The sequence below is a fragment of the Lemur catta genome, chromosome 2 (genome assembly GCF_020740605.2).
Source record: "Lemur catta isolate mLemCat1 chromosome 2, mLemCat1.pri, whole genome shotgun sequence".
Lineage (NCBI taxonomy): Eukaryota > Metazoa > Chordata > Mammalia > Primates > Lemuridae > Lemur > Lemur catta.
Genome location: NC_059129.1, coordinates 44,318,361 through 44,346,072, shown reverse-complemented (window position 1 = coordinate 44,346,072; position 27,712 = coordinate 44,318,361). Strand labels below are relative to the sequence as shown.

Here is a 27,712-nt window from a genome sequence, read left to right as displayed (position 1 = left end):
AGGGACAGAGCGGGGACACCCAGGCAAAGGGACAGAGCGGGGACACCCAGGCAAAGGGACAGAGCGGGGACACACAGGCAAAGGGACAGAGCGGGGACACCCAGGCAAAGGGACAGAGTGGGGACACCCAGGCAAAGGGAGTGGCTGGGTTTGGAGGCCTGAAGGACGTGAGCCCAGCTAGGCTGGGGACCCCTAGAGCAGCAATAGGGATAAATTGGGGACCGACTCTAGTGCCCTACAGCCACAGAGCAGCCAGGCTGTGTGGCCCTGGGCAAGCCACTTCCCTCCTCTGTCCCTCAGCACCCCTGTGAGAGTGGGGGACTGGGCAAGGCTGGTCCTTACAACCCAAGGCCCTATTCCCAGAGGCTATCGGATGGGTCCTCAGTTGGTTTCTAGAATTCAAAACATCTAATGCCTCTAAGACTGGAGTCTCTAAAAACATTCTCCATATATGGATATACAGGAAAAAGATAACCCACAAAATGGGAAAAAATATTTGCAGATCATATATATGGTAAGAGTATAGAACCCAAAATAAAGAGTTCTGAAAGTTCAACAATAAAAAGACAAGTTATGCAATTAAAAATTAGGCAAAGGATATAAAAAGACATTTCTCCAAAGAAGAAATACAGAAGGCCAATAAACACATGAAAACATGCTCAACATCAGCAGTCTCAGGAAGACGCAAATCAAACCCACGCAATGTCACTTCACACCCACCGGGATGGCTACGATCAAAAAGACAAGCAACAAGTGTTGGTGACGATGAGGAGGAATAACTTTCACACGTTGCTGATGAAAATGTAAAACAGCACAGTCTGGAAAACAGCCTGGCAGTTCTTCAAATGGTTAAAACACAGAGTTGCCATATGATCCGGCAATTCTGCTCCTAGGTGCACACCCAAGAGAAATGAAGACATATGTCCACACAGAAACTTGTCCACAGATGCTCGCAGACGCATTATTTGCAATAACTAAAACACAGAAACAAATCAAATGTCCATCAACAGATGAATGGAATTAAAAGGAATGAAGTACTTACATGCTATGACATAGATGAACCTTTAAAACATTATATTAAGTGAAAGAAGCCAGTCACAAAAGACTTATATGATTTCATTTACACGAAATGCCCAGAATAGGCAAATTTACAGAGACAGAAAGTTGTCTGGTGGTTGCTGGGAGCTGAGGGAAGGGGAATTGGGAGGTAACTGCTAACGGGCACAGGGTTTCTTTTTGGGGTGATGGAAATGTTCTGGAATTAGATAGTGGTGACAGTTGTACAACGTTGTAAATATACTAAAAGCAACAGAATTGTACATTTAAAAAGGGTGAATAATATGGTATTTGGAATAATATGGTATATGGAATTATATCTTAATAAAAATGTATTTATATACAAGATCCACAGCTCCTTGGAGAGATGGCTGAGTCCAGCCATGAGGAGCCAAGAACATCTTTTTACTGAACAGCAAGAGCATTTTCAAAGACCAGCACGGTTGCACGACAAGGAGAAAAGTGTAGTGGAAATGGGACCTTAACTTGCAGGAAAGGTGGGACAGCCGCAGCTCTCGGGGCTCCTGACCTCCCCACGCCCCGAATCCCCAGCCTAATCCCCTGCCCAGCACGCGCTCCAGCAGGCCACGCACGCAGGGAGGTGGGGTCATGTGCACATGCTCTGCATGTTACCTCCTGTCTACAATTCACACATATAACCCCCAAGTTCTGCTAAGGGGGCAAAGTGCCTCCTCATGCAGCCCCTGGAGGGAGCCCCCAGGGCTGAGGTCTGGGACAGAGCTCCAGCCTCCACTGCCACAGCCCAGCTGAGCAATGGCTGGGAGGCCAGGGGGCTGGGCGGTGAGGGGGGTCCCGGGGAGAGCAGGGGGTTCAGGAATCTGGAGCTGACACAGGCCTGGGGCACCTACCGCCGCGCTCCTGCCCCACAGACCTCACCCCCACCAAGGCAGTCTGGGGGGGCCTGTCACCCACATCCCGCAGGTGACAGTTTCATGACTTGGTTGCTACCTGTTAGGCTTGTCTTGGCTCTGTTTGGCAGAAAGGAAGCCCGCTGTGATTTGTCACCCGCCCCCAGCCCTGTCTAGGGGCACCCGAGCTGAGCCAAGCCAGCTTTGTGGCTTACCAGGCCAGCTGGTGTGAGGGGGAGGGGCCACCAATGCCCAGGCCCCGCTGGCCCAGCCCGTCAGGGCCAATGACACGGCTGGCAAAGGGGGCAGAGGCAGGGATCCTGGGCTCTGTCGGGCAGGGAAGGCCTCCCAGCAAAGGTGCCCCATCTGGGGCAGGGCCAAGTGGAACAGGGGAGATGGCAACCAGTCACCCAACACCCAGGCAGCAGGCAGCGGTGGCAGCCTGGTGACCGATGGAGCTGCTGATAGAGGTGACACCAGATATCCTACTGTGGGTGGGGCTGGGGAAGGGGAGGCAGGAAGGGAGAGAGCCACACTCAGACTTGTGCACTCACTGCAGGACCTTGGCTGCAGCCTTCGCACCCCCCCCCTGCAGCCTCAGCTTACCCTTCTGGAAATGCTCTGCTGTGAAGGTGAAGTGCGCCCAACGACAAGGAGCCTGGCCCAGCATACAGTGTGTGCTCAAAAACATCCGCCGCTGCGGTTATGGTAGTGGTGGCCAAATGCTGGACAGACCCACTGCCTGGGAGCTCCGGGGGACAAGGACAAAGCATGCTTCATTCACCATCGAATGGCCAGCGCCCAGTTCAGTTACACATCAAGCCACACTCAATACATACTCATCCAACATCCACAGAACAAATGCATGAGCAAAACTATAAATGAGCAGCCACTGAGACCATCCACCACCTAATAAGACGATCCCAAGTAAGGATCTGAGCTCCCTTCCCAAGGGTGCAACCTTAAGCAAGTCACTTCACCCCTGAGAACCTCAGCTTCCCCACCTACGAAATGGGAACAATGATAATTAATAAATGCCATCTCTATACCCTTGTGGCGAGGGCCAATGCAGAAGATGGATATGGGAGTGAGGAGGTGCTATCAGTGCTGTGCTGTCAGGCAGGGCGCCCACCTCCAGCTGCGGTGGGTGCTGGCTGCTACCCACTCACAGCTGCCCCCTTCTCCTGAGTGTTCATTGCCCTTGGCTCACAGGTGCTGCCTCACCTGCCTGACGCTTGGGAGGTTAGGCCCTCCCTGGGGTGCAGAGCCCTGGCCCCTTGCCTCAACAGGGCACGCCCTGTGGGACTTGCTGTCCATGTTCTAGAGCTCCCCATGGGATCAGGCTTCAGCTGAAAGCACATCTTCCCCACCCTAACGTGAGCATGTCTGCAGTAAGTCATTTTCCCGGGATCCCTGTCTCAGCTCTGCCTCTAAGGAACCTGACCTAAGACAGGAGATATTTTGTAAACTATGAAGCACTGTGCACGAGTATGGGCTTGTTTTATTTTCCAGGAAACACTGACAGGAGAAGGGCGGGCAATGTGAGAGTAGGAGGAGATCTGCTCTGGGGGCAGAGTCATGCTGCCCTGCCTCCACCCCAACCCTGCCTCCATGGAACCCACTGGCAGGTCAGAGGAACCTGTAAGGGCATAATGTCAGGGATAAGCACTATGAAGGACCGTGATGCAAGGGCAAGGGATGGAGGACAATGGGGGCTGGTCTGATGAGGTGGCCTGGGAAGGCCTCTCTGAGGGGTAGCGTGTACAGAGATGTGAACATCGTAAGCCATGCAGAACTCTGGGGAAGAGAATTCCAGGCCCGGGGAATAGCAGTGCAAAGTCCCTGAGGCAGGGTGTTTCACAGGTCCAAGAAATGGCCAGGAGAGCAGCGAGGCTGGAGTGGGTGAGATGAGGTGCGAGGTATTGGGCAGCAAGGTCACCCAGGGCTTTGTAGACGGTTATAGGGCTTTTTCTAGCACTTTGGCTTTTATTCTGAATGAGAGGGGAGCCACTGAAGTGTTCTGAGTAGGGGAAGAACGTGATCTGATTTAGATTTTAAAAGCATCTCTTTGGCTGCTAGAGCAGGAAGGGCAGGGAGCCCAGGCAGAGGCTGCAGCAATAAACCAGGGGAGCTGCGGTGCAGCTGAGGAGCGAGGGCGGCAGCAGGGGTGGCGAGTGGTGGGATTCTGGGTGTCTTGACAGTGGAGCTGGAAGGTTTTAGAGATGACTCGGTGAGGAGGTGTCAGAAGACAGATGCATCCAACTGCCAATTTACAGAGAGGACAGAGGAACATGCTAAACTACACCATGGGGATGCAGTCAACAAAAACCAGACTGTGGGAACTTCCACAGGACAAATCATCTGCTTGCTTCAACAGAGAAACTGCAAAAGAATAAGAAAAACATGCAGAAGAAAACTAGGGATTAAAAGAGACTAAGACGTATCAACTAATCACAGTGTGTGGACCTTACTCGGATCTTGATTTAAACAAACTACTCAAAAAAAAAAAAAAAAAAGGCATTGTAATGTCTGAAACAACAGGGAACATGAACACTGAGTGGATACTGATTATATAAAATAATTATTAGTTTCTAGGTGTAATAATGGTATTGTGATTATATTAGAAAAAGCCCTAATCGTTTAGAGCTATATCTTGATATATTTATGATGAAACGATGCCTGAGATTTGGTTTGAATTATTACATTATTGGGGGCTCAGGGGTGGGAGAGGTAGAAATGAGACAAGACTGACCATGAGTTGATAACTGATGAAGCTGAGTGACGGGTACCCAGTGGTTCACATAATATTTTCTCTACTTCTGTAAATGCTTATATTTTTCCATAATGAAAAGTTTGCAAATAAAAGAAGAAGTAGTAGAATCCAAGGGCAGGTACTGAATGGCCTAAGGCCCCTCAGTGAGTCAGAGTCAGGGCCAGGACCTCGGCCCGGCCCTCCAGCCCTGCCTCAGCTGCCTCTCCCGCACTCTGGCGACCGGTCAAGGCTGGACCCAGGTAGGTCAGGGATGGGATCTGTGGCTCCGGGGAAGGCCCAGGTGGGACAGAATAGGGCTGAGGGACGCGGAGTCTCTGCCAGGCCCCGCGGGAAGGCGTGGGGAGCGCCCTGGGCCACCTGCCCCTGAAGGTCCAAAGAGGCGGGTCATTTAAAATGCCCAGCATCAGCAACCCAGACCAGCCGCCCCTTCTGTCCTGTGCCCATTTCCTCCCCAGCCCCTGAGCCCACTGCTCACATCCCAGCCTTCACCGCTTGTCCCTGCTGCCACTCTGCCTGGAATGCCCACCACCTTCCGCCTCTGAATCTGACCACCCTTTCCTCCCGCAGGAGACCACCCACCCCCCCGCCCTGCAGAACACACCTGCCTCCAGTCTCACTCCTCGACAGCAGGGGCTGCGGCTCGGAGACTGTGAGCACAGCCTCGGGAGCCAGGCTGCACAGCTGTGAATGTGGCTCAGCCACTTCCTCACTGTGTGACCTCAGGCAAGTCCCTTAACCTCAGTTGCCCCATGTGTAAAATGGGGACAGCCTCATGAGGTTACTAGGAGGACTAAATGAGTTAATAAATATGGATGAACAGAACAGGGCCTGGCACATCAGCGGACCCCAGGCCCTCTCCTTTGTGCCCCCACAGGACACCCCGGCGCCACGCAATCACCACTTCCCCAGACACGTGGCTTCTGCCGTGCTTCCTCCTCCGCCGTCCTGAGACCCGGACAGCACCCTGCGCCCTTTCCCATCCTGCCTCAGTCTGGGGGAACAAAGGAGAGACAGGCCCACCAGGGGACCAGTCGGAAACCAGCCACAAATCAAAACTCTTCAAACCAAAGTGGCAGCATGTGACTCAAATGCCATCAGATTAAGGGGAATGTATTTTACATGCTCATTTTTTAGCTTTCTAAGAAAAAAATCCCAGGTATTATCAAGCACAGTTTTAATTTTTTTATGAGTAATGATGTTTGTTGTAGAAAATGCAAGCGCCACAGGATGGCTGAAATGAAAAGGAAACATCCCACCCTTCCAGGCCCTCAGCCTCCCAGTGATACGCCCCGCAGAGTTAAGCCCTAATCACACGCAGGTGTGCAGCCTCCTACATATTTTTATGCAAATATGAACACACAGGCACCTATGTACATAAGTCTGTTTTAACAACTGGATCACAGTAAACACATTGTTCTACAAAGTCACTTGCTCTAACTTATCAATACGTTGTGACCAAGACCCACACTGGTATTCAGTTCTGCCCCAGTCTTCTCTCTCATCATCCCCAAGTACCTAAAACTGCCCGGCACACAGCAGACATCAGAGAGCCACTGGAGGAAGGGACACCTGCCTAAAATCACAGCCTCCTGATGGACATCTAGTTTTGCCACACTGACCGTCTGTGCCCAGCCATCCTGCACCCTGCTCAGAGTGCACCTGTAGGATAAGTCCCAAAAAGTGGAACTGCCGAGTCAGAACTTGTACCACTATTGTCAAAAAGATAGTGCCAGCTACTCTCCCCACCTGACGTGAGAGTCCCAGTTCCCCATACCCTCAGCTAGATAAGAGCTTCATTATGATGAGGATTTTTATTTCTTGAACGGATTAACCTTATTCAGTGACTCCACCCTTGATCATCAAATCTCCCTTTGTCCCACCCGAATAATCGAGAGAACTGTCACTTCATTATTTCTCAGCAGCACTAGGGGCCAAGAGCCACAGTAGGGAGCTACTCTGCAGACACACACACAGAAACAGTTTACAGATGCCAACTTTGAAACGTCTCACGTATTTCTAAAAATGGACATTTTAATCTTTTGAAACTGTCAACTTCAAACAGGCACCTATTGGCCCCTCCCTCAATACCAAAGAAGAGAAAACTAGGACCCCCACATTCTCCCTCTCTCTCCACCCCTCCCCACCGAAGTCTACAGTGGCCACATTTAGTTAATAAAAATTCAAGACACCTAGTTAAATTTGAGTTTCAGATAAATGACAAATAAAATTTTTTAGTACAAGTATGTCTCATGCAATATTTGGGGCATTCTTATACTCAAAACCAACAAAAACAAATTTGTTGTTTATCTGAAATTTAAATTTATCTGGCAAACCCACCCCAGCCCCTACCCAGCATTTTATTTATTTATTTATTTATTTTTGAGACAGAGTCTCACTCTGTTGCCCAGGCTAGAGTGAGTGCCGTGGCATCAGCCTAGCTCTCAGCAACCTCAAACTCCTGGGCTCAATCGATCCTCCTGCCTCAGCCTCCCGAGTAGCTGGGACTACAGGCATGTGCCACCATACCCAGCTAATTTTTTCTATTTTTAGTTGTTTGGCTAATTTCCTTCTATTTTTAGTAGAGACAGGGTCTTGCTCTTGCTCAGGCTGGTCTCGAATTCCTGACCTTGAGCGATCCTCCCGCCTCGGCCTCCCAGAGTGCTAGGATTACAGGCGTGAGCCACCGCGCCCAGCCATCAAGTGATTTTTAAGTAGTAGCCCAGGCCTCCTCTGCCCTCCCAGTCTTCAGGCATCCTGTGGCCCCTGATGCCCAAGCTTGAGGTCTCCAGAGGCACCAGCCCCAGCCCCACGGACACACCCCTCCTGGAGAAGCCCCCCCCCCCCCACAGTAGACTTCCTGCCTCCCCAGAGCCAGGGGGCCAGGTCCCTGTTGGTCTTGCCCTCTTGGCCCATCTCCAGGTTCCTTCCAATGCATTTCCTGGTGGGGAACACTATCTGTTGCCCCAGCTGCTGGGGTGTGTCTGTAGGCGACCTGGCGGGCAGCCCCTTCAGGGACTGCAGCTACCACAGAGCCACCTGCCCAAGGGCATGCCCACAATCAGTGCCTGCTGGACGCTGGTGTCTGAAGTTCTGACCATCTCAGCAAACGGGCTCTGAAGGGCCACTCTAGCCCCAGAGCACCCCGTGGGGTCCTCTGAGGTTGCCTGCGGGGACTGACCAGAGCTCCTCTTCTCCTTCTGTCCCACCCTGCTTCCTTCCTCCTTCCCACAGCGGGCCAGGACCACTGCCCCTCCTGCCTGCCAGTCCCCGCGGCTGTTTCACGGCCCCATCCCAGCCCTCGCCTCCAGTCCAGGGTGCCGCTGGCTGGAAACCTGCCACTAAGTGCCCACAGTGGGTGGGTCTGACGGTGTGGCTACTGAGTTTCCTTCATTTGGCTTTCCAGTATGTTCTAAATTGTCCATGGCAAACACGCATTACTTTTGTAATAAGAAAAAATAATAAAAGCTTTTTTTTCTCTTTAAGAAAAATGTAAAACCAAACCAAAGCAGCCCTCTCCCAATCCCTCTACCTGCTTCCCCAGGAGGGACCCCCTAAATCAGGGAATGCCCCCAACCCATATGTCTTCCCTGTCTGTTCTGTCCTGCCAGGCCCACAGCCAGTTTCACTTCTCCAGCGAAGGCTTTCTACCATCAACTCGATCTTGCTGGGGGACACATGCAAATTTCTGAGTGGGTTCCTCATCTCCTAACGCGAGAGGGAGAATGCTAAGCATGTTCTGAGATCGGTGAGAGTGGTGAGGAAAGTACACGACAAGACCAAAGTCACTGACTCCACAAGTGCAAGCTGGGGCTACTGTGCCAGGCCCTGGGGACACAGGAAACAAGACACAGACTCTGCCCCCCACAGACTCCACAGCCTTGTGCGGTCATGACAATCAAAAGCCCTAGAGGACACGGTGTGACGGAGGTTCCAGGAGGGGCAAGCAGGCTGGGAAGGGGGTTCACACATGTGGCCCCCCAGCCCAAGCTGGGGAGACTTCTGGGAGGAAGAGAAGTCTTGGTGGGCTCCTGAGGGTGAGAGGGAGCGGGCAGGAAGAGGGAGAGGAGGAGGCAGAACAGCCTGTGCAGAGGCCTGCAGGTGAGAGAAGCACAACGTGCTGAGGAACTGAAAGCCAGGCAGGGCAGCTGGGGGCAGAGGGAGGGCGAGAAGGGAGAGTTAGCCCAGGCTTGGGAGGGTGGCAGAGCCCTCAGGGAGACTGCACGGCCACCAAAGGAGCAACAGGGCCAGAAAAGAGCTCTGCAAATGTTGACGTCCTTCATAGACACAGCCTTGTGGCTAGGCCAGAACCCGTGGTGGCAGCCTCTATCTCTGACCTGGGTTTGCTCCTGCATGCAATGGGGTCAGGAGACCTGCCCAGAACTGGCTATGCGGCCCCCAGAGGCTGAGGACAGCCTGGTCTGGGCCTTCTCGGCCTCCTGACGCTGACCTGGATTTTCCTCCTAAGGGCTGGGACAGAGGCAGAGACCTCAGCTTAGTGCCTCAGGAATAAAGGACCAACTCAGTGGCCTGCAGAGAGCTAGACCCTTCCACCAGGCCTTCCACCAAGCTGCACTGGGCTTGGGCACTCAAACCAGGGCCCAACACCACCTCTGGAGCCAGCAGGACTGTGACACATAGCTGCCCATCATAGCCATAGCTGCCCCTCAGCTCCAGGCTTAGGAAAGGCCTAAATAGAACTGCGTGGTTTGGGTGGCTCTCTGCTCCTGGGGGTTAGAAAGCAAGCCCAAAAGGGGGCTCACCTCCCTCCTTCAGGTTGCCAGCACATCCCAGCGTTCACATTCATGCAATCATTCATTCATTCCACAGATATTTACCTGGTGCCAAACCCTGGTCAGGTGCAGGGGCAACGACAGAGATAAATCAGGCAGGTTCCCAGCCTGAAAGTACTTCTGGTTTAGAGGGCAACAAACAAGACACAAATAACCAAGCCACGAGGCAGACTGGGTCCAAGAACATAGGGCAGGAGGCAAGGATCTCACCTGGGCTATCAGGGCAGCTGCCTGGAGCGGGTGGCTTGAGAGTGGTGATTTGGACACATGATGGGACAGGCAGGATAGAGGACAGAGCCCCCAAGTCACTGACAGACAGTCCTGTTTGCCCCCTAGCTGTGCCAGGGGTTGGGGCAATGCGGGTTATTTATGGTAGTGCCTAGAAAAAAGCAGCCATATGTGTCACTGCTCATGTGGTGCAGAGCTGGGCTGTTGGGGTAGGAGACACCTGGGGGTTTGAAGCTGGTCTGGCCAAGCAATGGGATTTGCCACTGTGTCCCGAAGACCCTGATGACCCTTGAGCCTTTTCCCAGGCCTTGTACGGTGAAAACAAGGGAGAGAGATAGCTGCAGTAGGCAGCAAGTGGCCCAGGGCTTGAAGAAGAGGGCAGTGCCGCGCAGCCTGTCACTTGTGCTGTATCTGCGGGCCTTTCAGCATCCCCTCTTTCTCGCCTCCTCCCTCCCATCCCAGCTGTGGGGGAGGGGGCAGAGGGACAGAAGGAAATACCTTTAATCAGAAACCAGACAGGCATCAGCTGCTGTGTTTCTCTCCAGCCCACTCTGGTCCATAAATAGCCTACACACCAAGCTGGCACGAGCCCACCCACCCCTTCTGGTACCAGAACACCCCAGGCGGGAGACTTGGACCACCCCAGGCCCAGGCCCCAGCTTCGCAGGGAACCTACTTCCGGCGCTTTCCCCAGGGTAAGGGCCTCCACTGCCGACTCCCTGCCCAAGGGACCCAGCGCGGGGGCATTCTGGCACTGGCCGGGTGATGCCTGCGAACTCCCCATTACCTGCGAAGCATCCCCGGGCTGCCCGCCTCTCTTCAGGCAACTGCACGGTCCTCCCCCGCGCTGGCCCCGGAAGATGTCAGTCCGGGGCCCACCGCCAACACGCACTCCCTAAGCGGACCCCCGCCCGACCCCGGCCTTCTAACCAAGGGCCGGCCCCCCGCCTACCTGGAGGCAGCGGCGCCAAGCACCCCCGCTGGCGCCACGGGGCGAAGCGGGGCGTCCGGGGCCGGCGGGAGCCCGGCCGACTTCCCGGGGGAGTGAGGGGCCGGCGCTGCCGCCGCCACCGCGTCGCTCCGGGACCGCGCCGGGCTGCGGGAAGGAGGAAGGTCAGAGCCGAGGCGGGCGCGGGGAGGAGGGAGGCGGCGCGGACGCGCGCAGCTTAGCGAGGCATTTTTAGCGAGCCAATGGCGGCGCGGGCAGGGCGGCGCGGTGGCTGCGCAGGTGGAAGCGCCGCGGCTGCCGGGGAGGCGGCGGGCGCGGGCGGGGGGCGGGCTCGGCTCCGGCTCCCGCAGCCGCCCCGCCCGGCTCTCCCGCAGGGGCCTCGCGGCGGGCGACAGCGCGGCGAGCACCCCGCGCCCTTGCTCCCCAGCCGCCCTGCGGGCGCGGGCCGCCCCGGGGGTCGCTCCGCCCCTCTGCCCTTGCCCTGCCTCCTCGGCCTCGCCTGCTCTCCGAAACCCCGCGCCGCTCTGGGGGTACGTCTGAGCAGTGTGTGAGCGGGCCCCGGAGTGACGACCCCGCCACCATCACCCACCCGTGCCCCAGCCCGCCCTCAGCTTCACCCAGAAGCTCCGACTTGATCCCATCGTGGGGCGGAGTCACTAACCCCGATGCCCTAGTTCCAGCTAGACCTGCTGTCACCAAAGCAGACTCCAGGTTGTCTCCTTGGGGCTCTCTGGGAGCTTGGGGGCCTAACAGGTGACCCCCAACGGCCTTCACTCTTCCTGCCCTGAACGCTGAATGCTCCCAGAGCCTGGACACTGCAGGGGGGAGTGGGACGCCAGCCGGTGTCACTCAGCACATACCGATTGAAGTCCTGCTGTGGGCCAGTCAGGGGCTGGGCTACAGCAGATGATAACACAGACCAAGTCTCTGCGCTCCCATAGTTCACACTGGTGAAGGAAGACGGTTGCTAAATATAAGTAGTCTAAGTGTATATTTTAAAGTGCTGTGCACAACGTAGAAAAATAAGGCCAGGGACAGGGAAAGAGATGGGTGGTGTGGTGGCTCAATTTGAATGTGAACCCCTCAGGTAGGCGTGCAGACTCCAGTTTGCCACAGACCTCACCACCCCCTATTGCTTGCACCTGGGATGATCACGTGTTTATTTCCTGACCTCCCTCTCTGTGCTGGGCAGCTTCAGCAGAGACGCTGAGACTCATGACCCACGGGGAATATCTGAGTGCAGCATTTATTCATTCAGTAAGAATTCTCTGGGCACTGGCTGTATGTCAGGTGTCAAAGCCTGGAGGCACTCAATATCTACTTGAGGAGTCCAGATGGCAGTATCTACCTCAAGGCTTAACAGGACAGCCAAGTGGGTGGACAGTGTTCTGGAGAAGGTCAAAAAACTCTGGGTTAGGGCCATCCAGGAAGGCTTCCTGGGAGAGGCAGAATTCCAACAGATGCTCAATGATAGCTGGGATTCTGATGAGCCGAAAAGGGCAGGAGGCAGGGAAGAATTACTGGGAAAGACCAGTGAATCCAGGGGACATTTGGCAAGTGGCTGGGGCTGGCGTCCTGGAGCATTGCCGGACACCCTCTGTGCAAGGGGTATGCTGTCGCCTGGGGCTGATGAAGCCCCCACCCCCTACTCCCACTCCAGCAGTTCCTGGTCCCAGTTGCCCTGACCACAACCTGGGATCTCCCAGTGGCCCCAGGAGGAGGGAAGTTGGGGGGTGGGAGCAGGGAGAACATAGCTGCTTGCTTACTAGGTGAAAATGGTCAGGTTACTTCACCCCTCTGAGGCTCAGCCTTCTCCTCTTCATAGCTGTGCAGCAAGTTGCTTAATTGATCTGTGCCTTGGTTCCCTGGCTTGGAAAGTGGGCATGGCAACAGCACCTGCCTCACAAGACAGTCTAGATGAATCGCTCAGCAGTAAGCACTCGGTTAACTTTGTTGTATTGATGATGATGATGATGATGATAATTACACTTGCCCATAGGGTTATTAGAAATAGATGAGGACTGTAAGGCACCTAGCATAGTGCCTGGACCCTAGAATGTGTGCAAACAATGGTATTAATAATACTCATAAAAGGTCATTAACTACATGCAGCCCCAAGTCTCTCCCCTTTTGGTCTACCACAGTAGTGTGAAATTCCCTCCTTTAGACAGAACTTTCTTAATATAAAGAGGCTAATTCCTCAAGAGGCTCTTAAAGTGCAATGTAGAATGAATAGACTTTAAAAACCTGCCCCTCCCCTACTAATACAGTAGCCTGGCTCAGTGTGTCATCAGGAGCTTTGATGTAGATGAGATGGAACCCAGGACTGATAAGTTTTGAAAAGGCAGTGCAGTCCAGAGCATGGGACACTGACTGAGAGAGGACATTCACTGTCCCTTGCCAGCCAGGCATTTGGTGGAGGATGGCAAGAACAGGAAGAGGGCATTCACAGGGGATGAAGTTGTAATGCCAGGAGCCAGAGCCTCTTGGGGCAGTGTGGGGAGGGTAGTGGCTGGGCAGACCTGATTAGGCAGATGAAAGGGGGAGGGGAGGGGGGAGGGGAAGAGGGGGTTAGGGAGAGGAGAAGCTGGGCTTATTCCATTAGGAGTTGAGGTGTGCCTGGGACTGAATTCAGACTTTGGCAGCCCCAAGCTGCTGAAAAAATGAGAGCAGAACACACATACACACAGACACACAAACACCTGCCCTGTGTAATCCAAAATAAAATGTTATTTTAGGAATTGACACAACTTCCATGATTCCTAAAATTAAACTAGCTTCCTTCTAGATTTTCTGATTTATGTTCATCAAACAAGAATTTTTTTTCTCTTTCTCTCCCATCTTCTCTCTCTCTTATTGTTTTGTGCTCCTGCCCAGAGAATAAAATTTTCTCCCTTTGCACAGCACTTTTCAAAGCACTTTTCATATTTTTTGTCTCCCCAACAACTCACTTTTTTCAGTCCCATTAAATCTGAACAGGCCGGGCACTGTGGCTCAAGCCTGTAATCCCAGCACTTCAGGAGATCGAGGTGGGAGGATCACTTGACCCCAGGAGTTCAAGACCAGCCTAAGCAACATAGCGAGATGCCGTCTTTACAAAATGTAGAAAAATTAGCCAAGTGTGGTGGCAAGTGCCCATAGTCCAGCTACTTGGGAGGCTGAGGCAAGAGGATCGCTTGAGCCCAGGAGTTCGAGGTTGCAGGTGGTACCACCACACTCTAGCCTGGGCAACAGAGTAAAACCCGGCCTCAAACAAACAAACAAACAAACAGAAACCCAAAAAACTGACCAATATTGGCTTCCATGGGAGCTTCTTTCCAACCTAGAGCTCCAAGCCTCCTCTGTTAGGCTTCCTGTACCATACAGAGCAAAGAGGCAGGCACGGCCCTCCCAAGGGGAGTTTTCAAATGCAGACAAGACATGAAGGACATGTAGACAGAAAGACAAACCAGCACTGAACAAGCGTGTGAAATCAATGAATGAATAATGGATTGGTAATTAATATTGCATGTTTGGCCTGGGAGAGAAGGAGGGTGCTGGGGAGGCTTTGAATTCCCTTTTGTTCCATCCAACATGGAAGGCTTCAAGGAGGGGGTGAGGTTTTGAGGAGTTTCTCTATTCTTACCATGTCTCTGGTTGAAAAGGAAGGACAGGGATTTCTTCCCAATTTTGGCAGAGCAGGACTCTGAAGCCCAGAGAGGGAAAGTGACTGGTTCAAGGTCACACAGCACATCAATGACAGAGCTGGGGCTAAAAACAGATCTCCTGACTTCCGGTCAGGTGCTGTCTTCACCCAGTGATTCCTCCCACGCAAACCTGAGTGGGGGTGGGGCAGGAGAGAGCGTGGACAGCGATTGGCCCAGTGTGGCATTTTATTTTCTGAGCTGCCTTCCTGCAGCACACAGAGGTGAGCAGGACTCCCCCCACCCCCAGGGACAAAAGTACTGTAAAAACAGCCTCACATCTCCTTCTGCCCTCGCCTTATCCTCCCACCAGCTGGCTTCACGCTTGCAAATTGGGTTCCATCACCTGCCTGGTAGACAGAGGCTGTTGCCAGCTGTGCCCTGAATCCTGAGACCAGGGAATCAGAAGCCTTGGAACTGTGGCTTTCTCTGTCCATGACTCATGCCCAGGAGTTAAAAATTCCCTGAAGATATAGCATCTTGACAAGACCCTCAATCTTGGGAGGTGCCCGGAGTTAGGACCCAGACACAGCACATACTCAAGAGAGGGATCACTCCAGGATATACAGAGACTTTGGCAAACACAGAGCCCTTTTCCTGGACCAGGCATTTTCTAAGCTTTATACATATAAACTATGGGGATGGATATGATTACTAGCCCCTATTTTACAGACAGGAAAACTGAGGCCCAGAGAGGTTAGGTAACTTGCCCAAGGTCACACAGCTGGTAAGTGGTGAAACTGGGATTCAAATCCAGGCAGCCTGGTTCCGAAAGCCGTGTTCCTAATCATACAGGTAGGAAAGAAGCGAACATTTACTGAGGGCATTACTATGTACAGGAGGATTTTACATACATGCTCTCATTTAGGTACTCTTATCCCCATTTTACAGCTGAGGAAACTGAGGCTCAGTGGATCCTTTGGGGGGACCTTTCTCAAAGTATAAAAAGGGAGGACATTTGAGATTGTCCTTAGGGTACCTGCTCTGGAACAGGCCTCAGTGGCCCAGACACCATCGCCACCTAGTGGCATTGTACCTTAAATGTAAGCAGAATGTCTAAGCAGAGGAAGGTTGTCAAGTTCAACACAACGAAGACTTTGGTTTTCTGTTTTAATCTCTGTGCCCTGAACAATAGAGAAGTATAATTCACTAATAATAATCTTTTATATTTAAGATATGGTCCTGAGCAGCGTTTGACATTTGTAATGTCATCCTCAACATTGATAGTCGGGAAAAGGGGAATCTGCACAACATATTGATTTATCAGTTTTCCAAGGGCTGTCACATGCATTGTTTCATTTGACTCTTACCACACTGAACATTACTTTAACTCTTACTTTTTTAAATGAGGAAGTGAGACTCATCAAAGGGCACTGATTGTATTGTGTTTGAACCCAAGCCGGATGGCTCCGGGACCTAAGTCTTATAACTGGAGAGGCCCCGCTGAGTCAAGCTCCCATGCTCCCAGCCCAAAAAGGTTGGAAGAGTTCCCCAAGGATCCCAGTTAGTCAGTGTCAGGCCTGGGTCTCAAACCCAGGTCTCCTGAATTTTAGGGCTGTGTTTCGGCTTCTACCTCTTCCAGAGCCAACCCTACCTGAAGAAGAAAACAAGGTTTAGCCAAAGGCACTGCCATGAGGCTGAGAAAATGATATTCCAAAGTATGTTGCTTTGGCATGCTAAGTACTTTGTTTTTATTTTTTGGTTTTTTGAATTTTTTTTCAAGAGACAGGGTCTTGCTCTGTCTCCTAAGCTGGAGTGCAGTGGTGCAATCACAGCTCACTGCAGCCTTAAATTCCTGGGCTCAGCAATCCTTCTGCCTCAGCCACCCGAGTAGCTGGGACCACAGGTATGCACCACCACACCTGGCTGATTCTTCTTATATTTTGTAGAGACGGGGTCTTGCTATGTCACCCAGGCTGGTCTCAAACTCCTGGCCTCAAGCAGTCCTCCTGTCTCAGCCTCCCCAAGTGGTGGGATTACAGGCATGAGCCACCACGTCTGGCCAGCATGCTGAGTACTTTGAAATAAGGAAATCAGAAGGCCTCAGAAGCAGCCTTGGAAGCAAGTTCTCTCTGACCTTCTCATACCCTCCTGTTTCTCGCTCCTCTTTCTCCCCTGCAGTGAGTCATACAAATCAGAATTTCTCTTCTCCAAGGCGGGTAATAGAAACTAGAGCCCCTCTCCCCCAAAGCAAGCCATAAAACTTAGAAAAGTCACTCTCTCCCTTCTCCCTTGAAGACCCTTATTCTAGAAGGGTCCTGCCTCAAACCCAAGAGGAAAGAATGCTACACAGAGAGACCAAGAAGACTCTGGCCCGACAGGCCTTGCGGGGGCTCCCCTGCGGCTATTACCCCTAAGCATACCTTCTGTCCAACCGCATTTCCACATGGCTGTCGGTTCTTCAACAAGCCTAAGGATAAAAATAGACAATTTTCCCTGGGTCTTCAAGTCTTCGTTTCTGAAGGCTCTCATGTCACATAAAACTTTGATTAAATAAATTTGTTATGCTTTTCTCTTGTTAACCTGTCTTTTATTAGGAGTGTTGTCCTAATAAAAGGACACCCTTATGTTGGGTGAGGAAAGGAATCACCCCTTTCCATTCCTACAAGGCTCACAGCTGCAGAGCACCCCTTCTCACTCACAATCTCTTCTTTGGGCCGGGCGTGGTGGCTCACACCTATAATCCTAGCACTCTGGTAGGCCGAGGCAGGATGGTCACGTGAGCTCAGGAGTTCAGGACCCGCCTGGGCAATAGCGAGACCCTGTCTCTACTAAAAATAGAAAACTTGGCCTGGTACCGTGTTGAGTGCCTGTAGTCCCAGCTACTTGGGAGGCTGAGGCAGGAGGATCGCTAGAGCCCAGGAGTGTGAGGTTGCTGTGAGCTAGGCTGATGCCACGGCACTCTAGCCTGGGCAACAGAGTGAGACTCTATCTCAGAAAAACAAAAAAAAAAAAAAAAAAAGAAGCCCAATCTCTTTTTTGCTGCTTTTCAGTCTAAGAGCATGGGGGTCATCCTTCCAGCTGCACCTCCCTCATCGTGCAGCCCAGTGTCAGGCCAGGAGAAGAAAGCAGCTGCTCTGGCAGGTTTGCCCACTCAGCCCCTTGCCCTCCTGCCTCCCGTCCCCTTCTGATGCTGCCCCCCTTCCCAGAGCCAGGGGCCAAACCAAGAGGAGTTGAGAATGCATCACGGGGTTTGGGGCCGGGGGGCTGCATCTAATCCTGGTTCTGTCACCAACTCACCATGTGGCCTAGGCTGGGACACTTCGCTTCTCAGCCCTTGGTTTCCTCACCAACACAGCGAAGCTGGATCACAGCATAGTGTGTGTGTGTCAGAGCTAAAGCCTGAAAACCACCTCCGTGTCCCTCCACAGTAGGCTTATTAAACACATCGCGGCACAGCCAGGCAGTGGTATATTATGCAGCTAATAAAAAGAGCTAGGCTGCCCTTCATGCTCTTATATGAAACAATCACCAAATATCTACTTTAAGGGGAAAAAGCAAGATGCAAAACTGTGAGTATAGTCACTACCATTTGTGTATTTTTAAAAAAGGTAGTGGTGGGAGAATGCGTACTTACGTTGCTTGTAAATGCAGAGCATATTTCTGGCAGGACATGAGGACCTGGGAACAGTGGCTGCATCTGGGAAGAGAGGCAGATGGCTGCACACCGGGCAGGGAGACTGCTCTGTAAACCCGCATGTTCCTCTTCCACATTTGAACCAGGTAAATGTACTACCTACTCAAAAAATTACATGACAAATTTTAAAGATAAGAAGTAAATAGGCCGGGCGCGGTGGCTCATGCCTGTAATCCTAGCCCTCTGGGATACCAGGGCGGGTGGATCGCTCAAGGTCAGGAGTTCGAGACCAGCCTGAGCGAGACCCCGTCTCTACTAAAAAAAAAATAGAAATAAATTATCTGGACAACTAAAAATATATATAGAAAAAATTAGCCGGGCATGGTGGCGCATGCCTGTAGTCCCAGCTACTCGGGAGGCTGAGGCAGGAGGATCGCTTGAGCCCAGGAGTTTGAGGTTGCTGTGAGCTAGGCTGATGCCACGGCACTCACTCTAGCCCGGGCAACAGAGTGAGACTCTGTCTCAAAAAAAAAAAAAAAAGAAAAGAAAGAAAGAAATACAGTGGGGAGTAATCCTGACAACCGCCATTCACATGGGCCTGCTCTGTCCTTGACGCTACTCCAAGTGCTGCCCAGCCAGCACCGCGCTGAGCTCTCGCAGCACACCTGTGAGGCAGGTGCGAGTACCATCCTCCGGCCTACCGATGAGGAAACCGAGGCATGGCTTGCCATAGCGCGCCCGGCTCCCGCAGGGAGGAAGCAGTGGGGCTCGGATGTACATGCAGGTGGTCTGACTGCACACGCCGCTGGACAGCCTCACCTGGACGGGCGTCGCGGGCAGCTTGGCTCTTTGGAGAGTCGGGAGTGCTCGGCTAGGGTGAGGAAGCTCTGCTTATCTGGGCAGAAGCGTAGCTGACAGCACTTTGAGGCCGTGACAGATTGTGCCTTCCAGGATGGCACTGACAGTGGCTCCCATCCCCCGTGCTCTTCTGCAACGTGACCTTGCTCTCACCATCAAGAGGTGAGGCCCCTTTCTCTGCCCCTTTCCATCTGGGTGAACGGTGGCTACTCTGACCAACAGGAGGTGGCAGAAGTGATACTGCGCTAGTTCCCAGCCTAGCGGCTTCTGCTTCCTTCAAGTAGGTGCTCGGTGGAGAGCCGTCTGACAGCGGCTCCCTTAGCAGCTGTGAGAGGGAGAGAGAACTTCCGGCCCAGCCCGGCCTCGAGAGTCTGACCGCGAACACACGAGACAGCCACCCGGCGGGGCGGGTGGGCCCGCAGAATCGGGAGAGATGACCGTACGTTGTTGCTTGACGCCACTACGCTTTGGGGTGGTCTGTTATGCAGCGAGGGGCGGCCAGAACGGAGGTGGGGCCCGTTCTTGGCTGCGGCTCTGTTGCTCAACCGTGTTCAGCTGGGCAGAGTGGAGGCGGAGAAGGCAGAGACCCTGGCCAGGCTCCTCGGTGTCAGCGTCCAGCAGCAACGGCCATCGCGAGGTGTGGTCCCAAGTGTTGTCACGGCTCCACCTCGTCCCTCTTGGTCTCTGCTTTTGCCCTGATGGCCTGGGTAGCAGCATTAGCACCATTTCTGGTTGTACTGACGGTGTACTCGGCTGCCCCTAAGCCGTAAGTCGCCACTTCACGGCATCAGTGGATCAAATGCTGAAGCAGAGGACGCTCCATTTGCTACCTGTCTTGGAACTTGGCCTGTCCTTGGTGCGCAGCGGAATGGCTCGGCCCCTTCATTGAGCCCTGGACTCTTCTAGGTCCTGCACTGTTTGTTCTTTTGCTCTGTCTAATAAGTTTCCTCATGATTTCACTCATGGACTAAGAGACAACGTCAGGCAGTGAGTGTTCTATCCAAGCCACAGTTCATTTCTTCCTTCATTCCTTGTACTGAATGAAGGGCCTACTGTGTCCCAGGCACTGTTCTAGGTGCTAGGAATATGGCCATGATCAAGACAGGCAGAATCCCTGCCTTCATGGGGCTCACAGCTTGGGAGGGAAGGCAGATGATAAGCAGATAATCAAATAAGTAAAAAATAATGTCAGGTGGTGGCAAATGCTATGAAGAATAACCCCAAAGTGCTGGGATTACAGGAGTGAGCCACTGTGCCGGTCGAGTATGGGATTTCTTTTGGGGTGATGAAAATGTTCTGGAACTAGATAGTGGAGATGGCTGCACAACATTCCGAAATGTAGAATGTGATTCTACAGTTAGACAATAATAGGGGATATTCTTTATAGGAAAAGTCAGTGAATGTTCAGAAGAAATAATCAATATAACATAAAAATGACCTGAAGAAAGAATCAAAACTTCTGGACCAAATTCACATCAGCAAAATTTGATTAGAGAAATTATACTTGGTAAAAGTAATGGTCTCAAGGAATACTCATAATTGCAGGAGTTTTAACAATGGCACTTGCTATGTATTCTCCCCACAAAAATTCAATAAGTCATATGCAATTAAATAAGATTATTAGCAAGGAATTGATCCCAATGACAATCTCAGCAAGTTAAACACCAAAATGGAAAAAATGTTATTGCATGCTGTAGAAAATTACTTAAGGAATTGTCTTCTCTTAATACTATTCACTTCAGAAAATACTTTCTCGGCTGGGCCCGGTGGCTCACGCCTATAATCCTAGCACTCTGGGAGGCCGAGGAGGGAGGATCACTCAAGGTCAGGAGTTTGAGACCAGCCTGAGCAAGAGCAAGACCCTGTCTCTACTAAAAATAGGAAGAAATTAGCCAAACAACTAAAAATAGAAAACATTAGCCGGGCATGGTGGTGCACACCTGTAGTCCCAGCTACTCGGGAGGCTGAGGCGGGAGGATCGCTTGAGCCCAGGAGTTTGAGGTTGCTGTGAGCTAGGCTGACGCCACGGCACTCTAGCCTGGGCAACAAAGTGAGATTCTGTCTCCAAAAAAAAAAAATATAAAATATAAATAAATAAAAATAGAAAATACTTTCTCAATGAAAATTATAATAGAAATAAATATGATTAAATTTTATGTTAAAAATGAAGTCAATAGGCAAATCTACAGAGACAGAAAGTAGATTAGTGGTTTACAGGGGCTGAGGGGAGGGGCGAATGGGGAGTGACTGCTAATGTGTATGGGATTTCCTTTTTTTCCCTTTTTTCAGAGACAGGGCCTTGCTTTGTCACCCAAGCTGGAGTGCAGTGGCATCATGATAGCTCACAGCAACTTCAAACTCCTGGGAGCAAGCAATCCTCCTGCCTCAGCCTCCCTAGTGGCTGGGACTACAGGCATGCACCACCATGCCCAGCCCATTTTTAAATGTTTTTTAGAGACAGAGTCTTGCTTTGTTGCCCAAGTGATTCTCCTGCCTCAGCCTCCCAAAGTGCTGGGATTACAAGAGTGAGCCACCACACCCAGCCAAATATGGGATTTCTTTTGGGGTGATGGAAATGTTCTGGCAGTGGTGATTGTTACACATTTTGAATGTAATAGATGCTACTAAATTTTACACCTTAAAAGGGTGAATTTTATACTGTACGAATTATCTCATATAACTTTTCATTCTGTTATATGAATTGTCTGTCTTTGTGCCAGTATCACACTATCTTGATTACTATCACTGTGTAGTTTGTTTTGAGATCAAGAAGTATGACCAGCCTGAGCAAGAGCAAGACCCCCTCTCTACTAAAAAAATAGAAAGAAATTATCTGGACAACTAAAAATACATAGAAAAAATTAGCCGGGCATGGTGGCACATGCCTGTAGTCCCAGCGACTCGGGAGGCTGAGGCAGAAAGATTGCTTGTGCCCAGGAGTTTGAGGTTGCTGTGAGCTAGGCTGACGCCACGGCACCCTAGCCTGGGCAACAGAGTGAAAATCTGTCTCAAAAAAAGAAAAAAAAAAAAGAAGTATAAGACCTCCAACTCTGTTCTTCATTTTTTGTTTGTTTGTTTGTTTTTCTTTTTGTCTTTTAAACAGGGTCTCACTCTATCACCCAGGCTGGGGTACAGTGCCATGACCTTGAACTCCTGGGCTCAGGTGATTCTCCCAAGTAGCTGGGACTACAGGTGCATGTTCTTCATTTTCAAGATTGTTTTGTCCATTTAGGGTCCTTTGAGATTCTATATGAATTTTATGATAAATTTTTCTATTTCTGTAAAAAAATGCTGTTTGGATTTTGATATGAATTGCACTGACTCTGTATATCATAAGGCTGCTTTTCTTACCTCCCTGAGGCTGCCTGGCCAGGCCAGGGGAAGCCAGCACAGCCCTGGGCTGGGGCGGTCCTCACCCCTCACGCTGGCTCTGCCACTTGCCAGCTGTGTGGGAGTGAGCCTGGGCCCAGGGTTCAGCTTTCCCATCTGCAAGACGGAGCAAGCAGTGGCCACTATACGGGGCTGTGGACTGTCAGTCATGTGAGGACACAGTGGGGGCTCCACAGTGACAGAGAGTACCCTGCTATTCCAGTGCTCATATCCACCTCCTGAAGGGAAGAATTTTCCTCCTGAAAAATCGTGATCTTTATTGAGAAGGAGAGTTTGGCGCTTTCTGCAGAAAGGAGGGTCCCTTGATCTTCTCTTTCTCCTCTCTGGCTCTGGGTTTGTGTCCCAGACACTGGATCTGCAATGCCCCTAAGTGGTAGGCAGGCCACAGAGGCATCAAGCTACATCTGTCCTCCTCAACCCACGCTGTCCCCTGGTCCCCCACTTGTAGTCCAGTAGTCAGAGGCAGGAGCTGAGGATCCCAGGCCCACCTCTGAGCACATCCTGCCCCTGCCCCAGGCCCTGAACTCAAATGAAGAAAGAAAAGCAACAGTGGGTGACTGCAGAAATGCACAATGACAGGCAAAGTCCCTGTCCCACCCTCCAAAGCTACAGCCCTCATCCAAATTACAACACATCCCAATATCCTGAAACCCCCAAGCCCTGCCACGGAGCCTGGCTGGCACCTGACCCCAGAGATGGCAGCTGCAGACTGATACACTGAGCCAGATGAGCTCCTGGGGTGACCCTGGCCTCTGGCAACACAAACCTGCCACCTCTAATCTGCCACCTCCACTCAGGAGCAATGGGGGAACCATAGGCAGTGTCACTCAGTGCACCAGTGGCCCAGCTCTGTTAATGGGGCAGATCGCTTAGCTGAGGACCTCTGAGTGGGGCCGTCAGTTAGAAGACAGGGCTTAGAACCGACTGCAGCATGACTCTGGTCAGTGATTTTCAGAATATGTGCCTCTGGCTGCAATTTATGAATTCACATATTTATATTAGGGGTTTGTTACGGGATCTTAGAGCACAAAGTGCCTTGCGGAACTCACCCAAGCCAGGCTGCAGCAAGACCAAGCCAGAGCAGGGATGTGCTGTGGCTGAGTTCCCAGACCCATCAGACCCCAAGGAGCCAGGAGTGTCACTGCACCTGACTGAGCCCCCATCACAAGCGCCAGGAGCAAACTTGCCATGGCAGTGCCCCGGGCCCTGGGCCCACTCCAGAAGTGGGGCCTCTGACTGTCCCTTGTCCCCTCCCTATTCCTCCATGCTGCGCGATGGGCCTCTCTGCCAAGGGCTCCCCATCTCCACCCAGGGTCATGTAGCAAGAAGCACCGGGACCTGAGTGTCTGTGCATCACTCTAAACTCATGCAATAAATGCTGGCCATTTTCTGCTCTGAACACAGCTCCCTCATTTTACAGCCATTATCCCCACTTTGCAGAGGAAGACACTGAGCCTCAGGGAAGTAAAATGCCTTGCTCAGGAGCACACCAGTTGGCAATGACCTGAGGCCAGAATATAACAATGACCACCTGTCTCACTCTCCTTTTTGCTAGTTCCTGTGTGGTAGGCCAAATGGTGGCCTCCACAGATGTCCATGTCTGAATACCCAGAACCTGTGAATATGTTATATTACATGGTAAAGAAAACAACCAAGAACTTTCCAGATGTGATTGAGTTAAGGATCACGAGATCAAGAGATTATCCTAGATTATCTGGGTGGGCCCAATGTGATCACAAGTGTCTTTGTAAAAGGGAAGCAGGGGGAGATTGAGTGCAGAAGACAGCAGGGCAATATGACAACAGAAGCAGAGACTGGAGTGATGTGGCCTGTGGCCAAGGAATGCAAGAGGCCTCTAGAAGCTAGAAAAGGCAAAAACAGATTCTGCCCTGGAGCCACCAGAAAGAACCCCCTGCTAACAGCTTGATTTTAGCCCTGTGACACCATTTCAGACTTCTGTCCTCCAGAACTGTAAGAGAATGGATATATAATGTTTTAAGCTACTAAATTTGTGGTGATTTTTACAGCAGCAATAGGAAACGAATATACCCATCTAGCCTCTAACTCTTGCATCCACCTTGCAGGAGTTATTTCCGTCTAACAGACAGAGAAACTAAGGCTCAGGGAAGCGAAATGGCCTTCCCAAGATCAGCAGCTGGGATGTAGACATGCGCCATTCCAACAGACCCCTGCGCCCCTACCCAGGGCAACGACGGGCCCAAACCCAGAGCTCTGGGTACCACCCACACTATTTCCACTTTACCGGCTGTGTGGCTTGAGGTTTATTGGTTGAGCTCTTGTGTCTCAGTTTAACCATCTGTAAAATGGTATTATAACTCTAACAGAGCTGGCAGAGTAAATAGGCAACCTGTTTTATCTCTTATTGTTCTTAGTGTTGTACGAAACTGCCATTGGGCTGCATTTTTGTTTGGCAGCCATTCCATAGGACCAGAGCCCCTCCCAGAAGGCTGTGTTCCCAATACTTCTGTACCAGCGTCATCGTGTGCTGCTGACACCATCCCGAGAAGCCGGAGAGATCAGGCAACCTCCCCGAGCCAGCCTCCCGAAGGCTTAGGGTGGATAACAGGAGCCGATAACTCCCAGCAACACACCCACAGCGTGCCCATCCCCGCCCTGAGTCTGTGCCTTTCCTAAAGTAAGCTCCTGCTCCACCCGCCAGGGACATGGAACAATGCAGGGTCACTCTGGAAACCTGCTGGGGAAAGGCAAGTGTGTTCAGGGAAGAGTTTTTCCCTTTCCAGTTTGTCATTGCCATGACCCGGTCTCCTGGCTGGGCCCTTAGGGACTGAGGCCCCAGCAGCACCTGTGACAGGTGAGCCATACACATGATCTGGAACCTGGATCCTCCTCTGGCTCTGGCATCGTACTGAGGAGTGAGCTTAGCCAAGGCCCTCTGGGCCCCGTCTCTGGGCCTTGGTCCCCTTTTGGGCAAAACAAAGTACTTGATTTTCATAGCGATATTTGCTCCGTGATTGTTACCGAAATCTAACCCTCAGGACATTGCTATCTCTCAGTAGATGCTATTGCATCCCCATTTTGCAGATGTGAAAACTGAAGCACAGAGAGGACAAGTTGCTTTTCTAGGGTCGCGTTGCTTGCCAGGCAGTTTGGTTTCAAAACCTGTTTTCTTAACCATGCCATTGAAGACAAAAACTTTATAGAAGTACCAGAGGCCTTGCTTAAAATGCAGCCTCCCCCATCTTTGCTCCAGGGATTATGACTCAGCAGGTCTGGTGCAGCCAGGAAACTGTCATTTTTAAAAGCTCCCCCAGGTGATTCCCAGATGGGACCTGGGCTACACTTTGAGAATCAGAGCTCTAAATGTTTCCCAGTTCAAAAAAAATTCAATGACGCCAAGTGTGGGGAAAAGGAGCACCAAGGGACAACAGTACCCGGGGCACCCGGCTTCCTCATTCCTCCTCGCTCATCTTTGCCCCTCTGATCCACTCTGGCTCACTGAGAGCCTGACAGCAAGATATTTGGGAAGTTCTGGCAGGTGGAGCTCCATGTTTCACTTCTTAAGGATGAAAGGGACAGCCTGCGGAATTTGACCAGAGGCAGAAAGTCAGATCTTCACCTTGAAGAGAGAAAGCCAGGCACAGAAGACAGCTGGAAGGAGAGGCTCAGAGCCTGCTCTCCAATTTGCAAATATGGCTGGGCACGGTGGCTCACGCCTGTAATCCTAGCACTCTGGGAGGCCGAGGTGGGCGGATTGCTTGAGCTCAGGAGTTCAAGACCAGCCTGAGCAAGAGGGAGACCCCATCTCTACTAAAAATACCAAGAAATTATCTGGACAACTAAAAATATATATAGAAAAAAATCAGCTGGGCATGGTGGCGCATGCCTGTAGTCCCAGCTACTCGGGAGGCTGAGGCAGGAGGATCGCTTGAGCCCAAGAGCTTGAGGTTGCTGTGAGCTAGGCTGACGCCACGGCACTCACTCTAGCCTGGGCAACAGAGCAAGACTCTGTCTCAAAAAAAAAAAAGTTCAATTTGCAAATATCCACTGCTATGGCGGAGGAAGTGGAACTTCTATGGCATCAGCCTAGCCGAGTTTTCCCAGCCAGCCCCAGGAAAAAAGGCTGAGGCATCAGAGAGGAAAATGCCCTGCCTGTTGGCCCACCAGGAAGTCAAGGCCCCAGGCAGTGGCTGAGCCCAGGCAGGAGAGACTGTTGGAGTGGCCCTGACACGACAGCTTATCCGGCTTCCCCTTCAGCTGTCCTCACCCTCAGGCTGCAGGGAGCTGTTAGGCCAGGCAGATTAAGACTCTGGGGCCAGAGGAGAGGGAGGAGGGCGCCGTGACACTCGAGGCTGGCAAAACGCGCCCGCAGAGCTGCTGCCCGCACCCAGAGGCATTATTTATGGCGCGGGCCAGAAGGGCTGATTTGTGCTTTCCTCCTGCTCCATCTGGCCCTGCCTGGCAGGGCTCCCGGCTCGACAGGGCCATATGTCCTGCCAGCCCGGGGAGGGCCGGCGAGCCACTGGGGCGGGGAGGAAAGATGGGAGCTAATTCCTTCCCACAGCGGGTCCTGCGCCAGCCCTCGTGCTCCCAAAGCCCGGGGTGGAAACTCCATACCTGCGTGGAGTCCCGTGGAGCCGGACACCGGGATTCCTTTCCCTCCCCCACGCCATCCCTTAGCGACAGTGATTGGCACAGCGTTCAGTTAGCCTGGGGCAAGCCTCCTAAGTGGCAGGGATGCACCTGCTTGGGCTCCGGGGAGACAAGCCTGAGCTGGAATCTCCGAAAACCGCACACGCAGCCGCTCTCCTGCACCTGCGCCCCCCCCCCCCCCAGGAGGCGGCTCGGCGTCCCGCCCTGGAATCGGCCCGGGTCTCCAGACCTGCTCCTACCGGCGGTGGGAGGGACTCCACGCCTGACCTTCAGGAGATCCAGCAGGCTCTGCTTTTGTGCTGTCTGGGGAAGCCACCACTGTGCTTTTAAAAAGCTCAGATTACTGAATGACGGGGACCACCAAGTGACCCTTGCCATCCAAAAACCAAGTTTACAACACTAGTGACAAGCTGTCTCCACGAAGCCTGAAATACAAGTGGGTGAGGACAAACCACCAACAGCCACAAGACTTGCAGGGAAGAAGCAGAGGGAAGCAACCAGGGCAGCATCGGGTGGACCTGAAAACAGGAAGACCCCCAAGAAAGCGTTGTTGGCCAATTTGAGGAGGGCGGCAGAAAGTGGTTGCAACCACGTGCAAGGGGCTCAACGGGGCTGAGGCAGCCCACAGAGTTCACGGAGGTCCTACAGCTCTTGAAACAGACCCCCCCCAAGGCTCCCTGCTCTGTGGGACAGGACCCCATAGAAACTGCTGGGCATGGAATAAAATTGAGCAGCAGAATAGGGACAACAGAAATGAAGGACAGAAGGGCCAGACAAAAGTGGATGTGCCAGTTATTAATTTATTGCCTGTCAGTTCCAAGCCCCCCTTTCTTCCTTATATCGGATGAGCTACTGAAGAATTATAATATATTTCCTAGTTCTGTCCACCAAAAACGCTAACTCAATA

The 27,712-nt window shown here is 52.1% G+C and overlaps 1 protein-coding gene and 1 long non-coding RNA gene across 2 annotated transcripts in view; both read right to left on the bottom strand.

Annotated features, from left to right (window-relative positions):
• Positions 1-10,884, bottom strand: part of PACSIN1 (protein kinase C and casein kinase substrate in neurons 1) — a 57,270-nt gene extending 46,386 nt beyond the window's left edge. Inside the window, exon 1 of the mRNA XM_045543526.1 lies at positions 10,669-10,884. The gene's annotated coding sequence lies outside the window, so the exon portion shown is untranslated. The remainder of the gene's footprint in view (positions 1-10,668) is intronic.
• Positions 10,885-16,605: 5,721 nt separating this feature from the next.
• Positions 16,606-19,056, bottom strand: LOC123631966. Its single transcript, XR_006733272.1, has 3 exons — positions 18,745-19,056; positions 17,926-17,988; positions 16,606-16,758 (listed from the first exon to the last, which is right to left on the bottom strand). It is a non-coding gene; the product is annotated as an uncharacterized LOC123631966 (long non-coding RNA).
• Positions 19,057-27,712: the final 8,656 nt, after the last annotated feature.